The sequence below is a fragment of the Miscanthus floridulus genome, chromosome 13 (assembly GCF_019320115.1).
Source record: "Miscanthus floridulus cultivar M001 chromosome 13, ASM1932011v1, whole genome shotgun sequence".
In the NCBI taxonomy this organism is placed as follows: domain Eukaryota; kingdom Viridiplantae; phylum Streptophyta; class Magnoliopsida; order Poales; family Poaceae; genus Miscanthus; species Miscanthus floridulus.
The window spans coordinates 2,305,864-2,318,990 of record NC_089592.1 but is presented as its reverse complement, the minus strand read 5'-3'; the positions used below and the strand labels follow the sequence as shown (position 1 = coordinate 2,318,990).

The window sequence follows — 13,127 nt, the reverse complement described above, 5'->3', positions numbered from 1 at the left end:
AAGGGGGGAAGGTTTTGGTCTCAAATCCTTTGGTGGAGAGGTTGTAGAAGGTAAGAAAATGCTATTCCACACTTTTTTTTGAAGTTTTAATGGTTGATTAGTGAATAATTAGAGTTTTGTTTTTCTCTCTCTTCTATGGTGCTTGAGCTATTTATGAGCAAATTAGACCCAACTTTTAAATGTACTAGGGTAAATTAGGGAGGGGAACAAGACCATACCCTTATTTGGTCCATGTTTCTTGATTTTAGTGAACCATTAGTTAGTTTTATGGATGTTTCATGTGCATGTGATCTAGATCTAGGGTTTGGTTTTTTTATTAATTTCGTTTTTGTAAATTTATGTTTGATAAAATTGGACTAGGGTTTGTACGAAAGATATTGGGTAAAGTATAATTATTGCTAATTGTTGTCTTTGAAATTGTTTATTGTAATCAATAAATATGTATTTTAATTATTTATGGATAAATGGGCCATTAATTAATTTTCCTCTACCATGGTGTGTTTGTATGCTTCATGTAATTATATTAGATTTATATTCATATATATCTGAGGTATATACAATTATTCTCAAATAATTATTACTTTGATTAATTTTTATATATATCTGAATAAGTAGTCCTTTAATGTTTATTTTGTTGTTGTTGTAAAAGATAGAGTACATGAACTCTTGGATGTATGGTTCGTTAAGGTTCAAGGCAGGTTTCCGTGAAGAGGTGGATAAATTTATTGAAGCCGCAACGAAGCATGCAACGACATTGAAAGAGAATAAGGATACAATTATTTGCCCCTATAAAGATTGCAAGAACCGTATGGCATGGACAGATGTGACTATCATCAGATCACATTTGATTATACGAGGATTCGTTGAGGACTACACAGTGTGGATTCATCATGGTTAAACGGTTATTGTTAACGATGAGGATGAGGAGGAATACGACGATGAAACCATAGAATCCCTGTCCCAATATTCAGCCAAGCTTGATGCACAAATGGATTTCGAGTTTGGCAATGAACAAGGTGGTGATGCTGGTGGTTGGGATGGTAACGACAAATGTGGTGCCAATAATGATGGTGGAGCACGTGTCGGAGTTGAAGATGATTTAGATGACATGATTCGAACCCTTGGACCAGAGATTTTACTAAATAGCCCGAAAGGTCTAGAAAATTTGGAAAGAGTGACAAAAGCATCGAAGGAGACTGTGTATGGCGTTGAAAAGGGTTGTCCGACACATTGGACATTGCTACGTTTCATGCTTGAGCTGCTCATCCTGAAGGCTAAGTACGGCTGGTCAGACTGTAGTTTCAATGATCTATTGCATCTCCTGTCATGGGTGCTGCCACAACCAAACTCAGTTCCCGCCAACACATACCAAGCGAAGAAGATCATAAGTCCATTGACAATGGGGGTTGAAAAAATACATGCATGCCCCAACCACTGTATACTTTTTCGTGGTGAAACGTTCAAGTCATTGGATAAATGTCCCCGGTGTGGGGCCAGCCGATACAAGAACAATGACCTTTACGGTGGGGACGAACCATCCACGGGGAAAAAGAGGAATAAGAAGGGTACAAAAAAGGTGGTACAAGAATCTCAGCCCCTAGAGGACACTTCATTAGGCAACGATGCAAAGCAGAGAAGAATTCCTGCCCTGGTAATGTGGTACCTGCCAGTGACCGACCGCTTGAGACGTATGTTCCTAAACCCTAAAGAAGCCGCACTCATGACATGGTGGGATGATGAGCGCAAGGTGGATGATGATAAGATTGCACACCCGGTTGATTGTAGTCAGTGGCAAAGGTTTGATGAGAAGCACAACGAATTTAGCGATGACCCAAGGAATGTACGGTTTGGCCTGAGCACCAATGGAATGAATCCCTTCAATGAGAGGATGAGCAACCACAGCACATGGCCAGAAATGGAGAGACTATGGAGGCATGGGGAGCAGATGTACGATGCATTCCGAAAGGAGGACTTCATATGTAGAGCAATAATATTTATTACTACCAATGATTACCCCATGCTGTTTGCTTTGTCTGGACAGATCAAAGGGAAGATGGGATGCTTGGTTTGCTTGGATGGTACTACATGGGTTTACCTGGATGCATCCAAGAAGATAGTTTACCTAAGGAACCGACGCTTCTTAAAGACAAGTCACAAGTACCGCATCAAATTGTTCTTTAGATTTTATGACAATGTCCTGGAGATTGAACCCCCTCCGGAGAGACGTCATAACAGAGAACATGTGTACAGAATGGTGAAAAACATACGCGTCGTCTATGGAAAGAAGAATCCGGATGGGACGAATAGAGATAGAAGCACACCTCCTATCGAAGGTGTACCTTTCAAGAAACAATCGATCTTCTTTCAGTATCTGCCTTATTGGCCAGACTTGGAGGTCCCCCATGCCTTGATGCTATGCACGTGCAGAAGAATGTCTTTGAGAGTCTCATTGCTACCTTGATGGACACAGGCAAGTCAAAAGATGGTCTGAAAGCACGGAAAGACATGGTGCAGCTAAACATGATGCCACAGCTTCACCCGGTACCTGAGGCTAATGGAAAATACACTCTGCTCGCGGCGTGCTTCAACCTAACACAAGAAGAGAGCTATATGCACTTTCCTGAGGGGGATCAAAGTCCCGACTGGGTTTTCAGCAAATGTGAAGAAGCTAGTGTCGATGAAGGACTTGTCAATAACACACTACAAGGCTCACGATTGCCATGTGATGCTGACAGTGTTTCTACCTATTGCAATCAGGGCTATAAAGCCAGAGTTCTTGAAAATGGCCATCACCCGCATGTGCTACTTCTTTTCGAAGATCTCACAGAAGACGATTGGCAAGGAAGAGCTGAGTGACCTACATGAATTTGTGGTGGAGACACAAAACCAACTGGAGATGTGTTTACCTCCTGCTTTTTTGATATAATGCCACATCTCATGATTCACATAGTTCATCAGATACAGGCGCTTGGCCCTTGCTACTTGCATGAAATGTGGTCCTATGAGCAGTTCATGTCGGTTTTAAGTCGATACATGCATAATCGAGCATACCCAGAGGGCTCCATGATAGAGGGTTACAGTACTGAAGAAGTCATCGAGTGCTCTCAAGAGTACCTAAAAGTAAAGAAAGGGATTGGTAAACCTGATTCTCGTCACAAGGGTAGGCTGGCTGGGAAGGGCACCAGTGGTAGAAAAGTGTTCATCGACTATGATTACAAAGAGGTGAGTCGGGCGCATTACAGTGTCTTGCAGAGTACATAACTGATGCAACCGTATATTGATGAACACTTGGCTATCATTATGGCAGAGAGAAATGGCCGTTCGGATGATTGGGTCATGAAACAGCACAAGCAACAACTAACTATATGGTTGAAGGACCAAAACATACCGCCTGAAGAAACCATAGACTCTATTACCATCAGTAGGTTGGCGGAGGGGCCATCGAGACAAGTGACATCTTGGAATGCTTATGACATTAATGGGTACACGTACTATACCCACGTAAAGGATAGTAAATATGTGAACCAAAACAGCGGCGTTCGAATAGCGGCTCTCGATGGATTAGGGCAAAAGATCCAATACTTTGGCATCATTGAAAAGATATGGGAACTTGACTATGGAAGGGATATAACGGTGGCCCTGTTTCGATGCCGCTGGATCAAACAACACCAACTGAACGAGATCGGATTGAGAGTCCTGGACCTCGAGAATCTAGGCTACCAAGATGACCCTTGGGTGCTCGCTTCACGTGTCGCACAAGTTTTCTATATGTCTGACCCACAAAGTAACCTCCCCCCGAAGAAGAAGACAAAGCAAGTGGTTGCCTCTGGGAAACAACACATTATTGGAGTTGATGGCATGGACGATGTTGAAGCTTACAATAACTATGATGAGATGCCGCTATTCATAGACTTTCCTAAGAAGATCAGTGTTGTGGAAAAGAACCTCCCCAAAGATATAATGCCATGGGAATGAAAAGGTGTCAAGGGGAAAGTCGTTACAGTGGGCTAGCTAGTTGTTGAACGTGGAGTGTTTGTGTAAGTGTGTGTTTGTAAGGCTTCATTTGTGCATGCGTGTGAGACTATATATTTATGTACGTGTGTAAGACTACATATTTTTGTATGTGTGTGAGACTACATTTTATGCATGTGTGTGAAACTACCCTTTGCAACATCCAGATGACTCTATTTGAACATCCACTCTATTGCAACATCCAGAAGTCATTTAGAGTTCATAATACTAGAGTCAAAGTGTTGTTTTTTCATTTGACCAAATTTGACTTGGTCAAACTTACTCAAATGAGACACTACATGACCTCAGATGAAAAAACTCTGAATACCAAGTTTGATCATCTCAGCAAGATCTACAATTGTTACATAGCTCATTTTCCCATTTGACAAAGTTTTATCAAACACTAGTCACAAATTCTTGAATTTCATATAGACTTTCTGAAACTATGTCACACACTTGTGAAATTTAAACTACATTTTGTTCAAACTTTCTCAAATGAAAAAATAGACTATATAAGTATTGTAGATCTTGATGAGCTGAACAAACTTGGTATTCAAAACTTTTCAATTTGAGATAACCTAGGGTTCCGAAAACTAGTTTGTAGGCGTTGAAATTTAAAAATCACAAATCTGAACCATCCAAACTTTCTCAAATGGAAAGTTGACCAAAACAACAATTGTAGATATTGATTTGTTTAACAAACTTGGTATTCAAAACTTTTCAATTTGAAGTCATTTAGAGTTCATAATACTAGAGTCAAAGTGTTGTTTTTTCATTTGACCAAATTTGACTTGGTCAAACTTGCTCAAATGAGACACTACATGACCTCAGATGAAAAAACTCTGAATACCAAGTTTGATCATCTCAGCAAGATCTACAATTGTTACATAGCTCATTTTCCCATTTGAGAAAGTTTTATCAAACACTAGTCACAAATTCTTGAATCTCATAGACTTTCTGAAACTATGTCACACACTTGTGAAATTTGAACTAAATTTTGTTCAAACTTTCTCAAATGAAAAAATGGACTATATAAGTATTGTAGATCTTGATGAGCTGAATAAACTTGGTATTCAAAACTTTTCAATTTGAGATAACCTAGGGTTCCGAAAACTAGTTTGTAGACGTTGAAATTTAAAAATCACAAATTTGAACCGTCCAAACTTTCTCAAATGGAAAGTTGACCAAAACAACAATTGTAGATATTGATTCGTTTAACAAACTTGGTATTCAAAACTTTTCAATTTGAAGTCATTTAGAGTTCATAATACTAGAGTCAAAGTGTTGTTTTTTATTTGACCAAATGCATTTGTAGGGGCGGCTAGATCAGGAACCGCCCCTACAAATGAGGAGGGAGTATAAATAGGGAGAACGGACACACGGGAGTCAGTCTGGGCGCTGTCTTCTTCACCGACGCCGTCAGACTGCCCACTCGCCTAGGGTTGCCGCCGCCCAGTCCCGTGCCCAGCCCCCGCGCCCTCGCCCGACCCCGGCTCCCACCTCGGCATCCCGCACCCGTCCCCGCGCTCGCGTCCCGCACCCGACGCCGACCCCCGGCGTCCCGCGCCCGCCAGCCCGTGCCCTCCCCCGCGCGCCCGCCGACCCACGGCGTCCCGCGCCCGCCCCCGGCGCCCCAGCCCCCAAGCACGCTTCACACCTCGACCCGGTCCCTCGCGCCTGCCCCCGCGCGCCGACCCCGGCATCCCGCTCCCGACCCCCGACGCCCCACCCCATGCAACCCCCAACGTACTCACCGCGCCTAGCCCCCGGCGCCGCCCCCCCACGCCGACGACTCGTTTTCAGGTATTCATCGTGCCCTAGAGAGTCCTTTAAACATCTAGAACAACTCCTTTTGGCCTCTTCCTTGCTGTGATTGATGAATTTATAGTTACTGTGTCATTTTGTTCGTTGTTATTGCCAATTGAATAGCATCTGGGCCGTTTTGATCATTGGCCGTCAGCTTATGGCGTTTTAACTTGTTACTCCTATATAATTACCATTTCACTATGAGCGCTGCAAATTGACAAATTAGTGGCCGATAGTCTTGGTGCTACCTTTTAGTTGTCCGTGCTTCTGAGGTTGCTACCTTTTAGTGTAGTCGGGTCCATGAAGCATGAAGTAATCAGAACTTAGCATGAATCAGATGCAGAGATTGGAATAGCTGTATGCCATTGTTTTCCTTATGAGCTTTTCTGTCTTTGTCACTAGATGTGTAGGTTCATGGCTAGAAACGGATAATGATCTTATCAGGTCATCTGCCTTGCCAAGATCTGGTTTTCTTATTCATAAATACATATGTTGCTGCATTTGTGTAAAAAGGAGATGCTTATTCACAAACTATATGATTTGATTTAGCTGCATTTGTACTTCTTTATTTAAAGTTGTATTTGATCTGCTGTCTGTCTTAAATTCAGAACTCTTTTATCCCTATCTATGCTACATATGTATGAATTTGGTTTTTGTTTGATAACTTTAGCTCAATCATATTCTGTGTTTCAGCCTCTACATATGGCTCTCTATCTCTTCAAGTTACTTTTTATATGCCCTTTTATATATATGTCTCCATTATATTTGTTTTTATTTCGAGCATGAATTTTGAATCAACTGGCCTCCGTCCATCTTAATCTAAAACTTCACGAGTCAAGATATGTGCATGCATTACTTTCTAACTCTCATCTCCACGCCATGTATATATTTAAAATTTATCTCTTCTTTCCCACCAAATCTAGTGTCAAATTTCATTGTCATATTTGGCCTTCCAGATATGCTTGTGGTGCTATAGCTGAGAGAACTTGGGTTTTAGAACTGTTGATATAACTGTGAATTTTGTATTCAATTAAGTTTGTTATGTACAAAATAGGAAGCTTTTAATTGTGTCATATGCTCATAGCTACAATATGGTAGCTATCTTTTTAGTTTATGTGATACACGTCATCCTGCATAAAGCATCTCCTGCACAAATTTGCCAATAACACTTGGCAGCTGTGTGCCATTGTCTTGGCATAGATCTAGTCATGTCCTATTGAGAAGATGCTTCGATCTTAGCCAAGTTTGGTGGGCAAAGCCGAAAGCCCTTTACTAGATTGATTCCTGTGCATGACCCCTCGGAATGCCTTAATAGTTTTTAGGCACCAGCTGGCTAACACATCATGGACTAACAAACTGACTAGGAGTCCTTGCTACTTGATTGATTTAATAGTTATTATTGTTTTGTTACTTCACTGCTCTATTGCTTCTAAAAATTCAGATTAAACCCATTTTCAGTGAACTGCTCATTTCAGTCAACAGTTTATATAGTTTGCTTTGTTCTTCCCCAACAGATACCTGTAGTTTGCTATTCCTAGCTACATTCTATGGTTGCTGGCTTGCTGCTGTCCTAAACTATAATTCAGTACTATTAACTATATATTTTTATATGGTTCAGATTTTCATCTGTCAAATGTGCAGCTTGAGGGCATAGGATGAGTGGGCCACTGCTGTTTTTGGCTATTTTTGCTAACAGCTGCTGCTCTATGTTTGCTAAGCAGTTGTTGTTGTTTTTTTGCCAAATCTCCCCTCTCCTCTCATCTCCTTTGTTTTGCTGATGATGAAATTGCAGAAGTCCAAACATTATATGGAATATGAGCTGATGATCAAGAACTTGTGAGGAACTTGGCATCATTACTAGACCTTTTCCTCTCTTCTCTTCTCTGTTATGATGCCACTATGCTCCAAGTTCATGATCAAATGATGATTGACATGTTTCTGAGGCGTCTTTTTCTGCTGTCTTCCTCTCTTCTGTGAATTTGGAAGATCCAGCTCTTTAGCTGTCTTACTCTATCTAACATGTTGTCATACCATCACAGCAACTTTTCCATTCTTATCAGCATGATCTGGTAACTTTAATTCTTGACACATCTGAGCCTCCATAACAGTTACCTCAGCACCCTCTTCTTGTTGACCTTCATGCTAGTTCCAGAAAGTTCCTTAGTTCATGCTGCATTTTCTTGGTCGATCATCTTCTTGGTCGGTCTGTCTCTCTAGCTAGATAAAGCTGCTAGTATTGCTATGTACTGCTACTGGAGTACTGCTAATGCCTCCAGCTGTAGTTGTGAACTTCATGTGTGATGATATGCTTGCCTAGCAGCTTGCTCGACCTTGCTTAATGAACTTGGGATTTTAATCAGCCAGCCGGCTACATCTACATCAATTTGGTGAAATTAATCTTCTTGTTTAATTTCTAGCTTGCTGCTGATCTACTAGTTGCGTGCTTGGGGGCATAGGACTAGTGGGCCACTGCTGTTTTTTGGCTATTTTTGCCATCAGCTACTGCTCTATGTTTACTAAGCAGCTGTTGCTTTTCTTTTGCCAAATCTCCCCTCTCCTCTCATCTCCTTTGTTTTGCCAATGATGAAATTGTCCTAAGTCCATACATTATATAGGAATATGAGCTGATGATCAAGAACTTGTGAGGAACTTGGCATCATTAGCAGCTGCCCCTACATTACCTTCTCCTCTCTTCTCTGTTATGATGCCTTGATGCTCCAAGTTCAAGATCAGATGATGATTGACATGTTTCTGAGGCCTCAACCACTGCTACTTCTCGTTTTTTATATTGTTGTTTTATAGGACTACTTTGGTTTATAGACCTTTTTGATTTCTTATACCTTCTCGCTGTACCTAAAGCACACTTTCTTGCATATTTTAGAACAAAGCGCGAAATAATGTCACGGGACAACAGACAGTGCAGCTCGATGCCCTGAGCATGATGAGCAGCCAACCCTTGAGGAGCAAGCACTAGAGGACCAGCTTACTCAGGAATAGTTCGATAACGAGGTAGAAAAGGATCTAGAAGTGATGCTTACTCAGGAGGAGTGTGACGAGGAGGAAGGCCCCGAAGGAGAGGCTGCTGAAGGCGAAGAAGAAGAGGATGATGAGTCAGAAGAGTGATATAAAGTCCCGAGGATCCTTTCCCACCTGAAGCAAGAAGGTGGCCAATGGAGGAAGATTTGGACAAGGATTTTGACCCGAACGAGGAGGTAGGGAAGAAGCCTTAGCTTGTAAATTTTGCTAAAGCTTTGGCTGTGTTACCTCTGCTAACACTTTGACCTTGTCCTATATACAGGTCCCTCCTGAAACTCAGAAAAGACGACGTCAACGTCCGTGACATCTCGCTGGACAAGACGGAGTAGAGGAAAGGAGAGCAGAGGCAACAACCACAGAGACGGATCACGATGCCTCTACTCCACAAACTCAAGACACAACCACGACTACCAAGCCTAAGAGGAAAATGAGGGGATAGAAAAGGAAATCTATATCCAGATAAGGCTTGCTATGTGATAACGGAGGTTGGGCCAGCAGGGGAGATCCTTGAGCCGAAGGAATTAAGAGGATGATTCCGTAATGCGATCGGGGCCCTAGTAAGAGATAAATTGAACCCAGCAATCCCTAACTGGAAAGAGGTACCAGAGAACATAAAGAATGCACTATAGGGATAGGCAGCTGAAGGTCAATTTTAGATTTCCGGAGGGTAAGCACGAATTGGTAAAAAAATGCTATCAGGATGATGGGAGAGTCATTTCGACGTAGGAGGTCGGAGCTTAACACAAAGTATATCCAAAAGGGGTTAACTCCCTTCAACGAGTTTGGCAAAATAACTCCTAGTCAATGGGAGGAGCTCGTGGCTCAGAAGACTTCAGCGGAGGCATTGGAGCTCAGTGCTCGTAACATCGAGCTAGCGAAGAGGAACAAACACCACCATCATCTAGGCCCCGGTGGCTACTATGCCAAGGAAGAGCAGTTTAGGAAGATGGATGAAGAGGCCGCAGCTGCTAGGGAATATCGATGTGACGAAGTTGAAGGTACGCTCAAGGAACTGGATATATGCGAGGAGTACAGAACCATCCGGCAGTAATCTTAAGTTTAATAAGCCGGAGACCCAAGAGGCAGGTATCAAGGATACTGAAATATGCTGAAGACAAAGAGACGGGCTCATTTAATCCTTCCAGAGAGAGGGACGAGCTTAGCCTTGGCTTGGGAAACAAGGAGCACACAGGCCGCACCAGGGGGCTAGGGAAAAGGATGACCTGGAAGCAAGGATTCGAAGAGGACAGGCACATGTACAAGAAACATGGCCGAGACCGGGAGACTAGTCTTGAGCTCCAAGTGAAGGCTCTAGTTGCGAAGGCGCTGGAGGAGCAAGGAATGTCTACGGAGCCACCTATATTAGTGACGCCACCGGGAGAAGTGGCATTAGTTACCAGCCCTTCGAAAGTTCCTAGCAGCCAAGGTTCCACTGCAGCCACAACCTCAGTCGATCTCATACAGGAACCTACTAGTTGCACCTTGGTGTTTCTCAGCGGCCGGAAGAACACTGTGATGGAGGTGGCAATGGGTGTTGCACATCCTCCCGGTGGCTTACACCACAATAATAAGATACCACCGGACTACACTAGGGTCGAGGTGCATACAGTGAAGCCCAAGTTCATGCAGTGGAGGATAGACTACGCAACTCCCGAGGGGCTGGTGTTACTCGGAGATGTTATGGGGCAGTTCATCCTCTGGCACAAACGGGACATTATATTGACTGCTTCTTCGCCGCCTCCCTCTCTCCCAAATTTGGAGCGAGTTGTTGAGGCCGGAGAGATATTTTCACCGTCTCGTGACCCCCACATTCCTGAGATGCCACATTCTTCCCCGCCTCCTATCGAGCATGTGCTTGATGAGATGCCACAACCTTCTCCAGCTCGTACTGGGCAAGTGCATCATGAGATGCCACAGTCTTCTCAACAAGCACAACCGATACATGAACAACGAGTGCCTCCTGAAGAAGGTGATGCACAAGAAGATGAGGACGTGGCTGAATGGGAACTCCGAAAGAAGATTCCAATCCACATAAGGCCAGTTTATGTTCTGATCAAAGACGTCTCGTCGGTGTCCAAGTGGCATTCCCATGATCAGTTCAAGCCTGAAAACCAAGTTAAAAAAGTCCCATCACGGGGTTCTAAGGAGGCCGTTAGTAGCAAACTTCACCAAATTGCAAAGCAGTATCCAAATGTTGATGCCATCGAATGGTCAAAGGATTGCCCAAAAAATATGAAAGAGGCAAGCCCTTCCTACCAAACCGGGACATCCAGCGCCTACCACTTGGAATAAGAAGGTTCCATGATTGGTACTTGCGTGTTCTCCCAACGAGCATAGATATCATACAAGCATGCTTTCCCACCGGCACATTTGGAAGCCCAGCCGGGAAAATTGTCTTTGACTTCAATGATATGCACACATGCTTTCACCTGGGAGAAATGGAGATGAATCTAATTCGCACGTGGTGCCTGTAAGTCCTTGTCCTCCCTATATGATATGAATGTAATCTTTGAATTTTGTTGTAACTAACCCACGTCGTGATTTGTAGAATGCAAGTGCACATTGTCAAACAAATGCCAAGTGTGAAAGCCGGGTATGTAGACCCTCAAGCTATAGCCCAAACAAATTTTAATTACCCTAAACTGTGGACACTGGATGCCAAAGAGCTAGTAGCTGCAAAGACTCTTCGGGAGAAAGAGCGCATCCGTAGTGCGAAGCTAAGGGAAGAGTCCCTTAAGGTTGCAGGCATACATTGCCTTGGCTTTCAAAAATCTCCAACACCACTCTACTATATGGCTACCATACAACTTCGAGTAAGCTCAACTCTATACTTAAAGCTTTGTTCGATATATTTCATTCGATGCAAAAGGGCTTATCTAGTTCTATGATTAAATCCATGCAGCAACCACTGGATTTGTATAGCCGTCGACGTCGGGAGGAGCATGGCATGGGTCTTTGATTCATTAGATAAGGACACGGTGACATACAAAGACTTCATATCGATTCTCAAGACGTATACATATCGACAATCCTCATTAGCTTATATGTTTGTATACATACTTGTAACATTCACTTTTGGATACTAACAAGTTGTATTTGCTAAAATAATTCAAACAGGGCATTTAGGTTCTATGTCACTAATCATCATGGAAGGCATGATCCAGCAAGGAAGGAAAAGCTGGCTATAAAAACACTATATGCGGTAAGTGTAACTTACTTCTTTAGTACTCCGTTACATGGCTGTCAAAAGCATTACTTAACATTTTCATATGCAAAACACACAGTGCCCCAAGCAGAAGCCTGGGAGTGTACATTGTGGATACTATATATGTTCTATGATGGGTAACACCGGTGCCTACAGGAGACACCCCTTAAGGGTAAGTTTGAACCTCTTCACCCGTAGTATAAAAACTTCGTAAATGGTATGAAATACTAAACTGAAACTTGTTTTCTTGTAGTGGAGAGAAGAGAAAGGAATGAAAAGAGACCCATACAAGGATGACCAACTCTTAGAGCTCATCGGCGACCTTTGCAACTTCACATTGGACCAGATTGTACACGTTAGAGGCGTCTACCATGACTGAGAGTCTGACTTAGGTACAAATCCTCAGTACCAACACCTTCGTGAGACTGAAAGGCTAGCTCTAGGATGTTGATAACAATGTGTATGGAATTTGTATATTTAATGATGGATTGTATATATTCATGTGAATTGGACTTGTAATTGTAGTTTATAGAATACTCTTATGCTTGTAGTCGCGGTCGTGGGGTGTTCGGCAACGCAAACGTTGGTCACGGGGCGTTCGGCAACGCAAACGCGGTTCGAAACGTTGGTCGCGGGGCGTTCGGCAACACGAACGTTGTTCGGAACGTTGTTGTGGGACGTTCGGCAAAGTGATTTTGAATTGAAAATTTGATTTTTTTTGCGGGAAAACGTACTGTAGGGGCGGCTCTAGATTGAACCGCCCCTACAAATACCTGTTTGTAGGGGCGGCTGGTACTACAGCCGCCCCTACAAATCTATTTGTAGGGGCGGCTGGTAATAAGAGCTGCCCCTAAAAATATATTTATAGGGGCGGCTGGAAACACTAGCCGCCCCTACAAATCGATTTGTAGGGGCGGCCAGAGAACCGCCCCTACAAATGCATGATTTGTAGAGACCCTTGCATAGGGGCGGCTGGGCAAACCGCCCCTACAAATGGTCTACAACCGCCCCTAGAAATGCTTTTTGACGTAGTGTCAGTACAAGAAAAGAGAAACAAAAAAAATAATGT

The 13,127-nt window shown here is 43.0% G+C and overlaps 1 protein-coding gene across 5 annotated transcripts in view; it reads right to left on the bottom strand.

The window, feature by feature from the left end:
• Positions 1–13,127, bottom strand: part of LOC136501453 (1,4-alpha-glucan-branching enzyme, chloroplastic/amyloplastic-like) — a 69,724-nt gene that overhangs the window by 1,329 nt on the left and 55,268 nt on the right. The gene's annotated exons all lie outside the window — the stretch shown is intronic.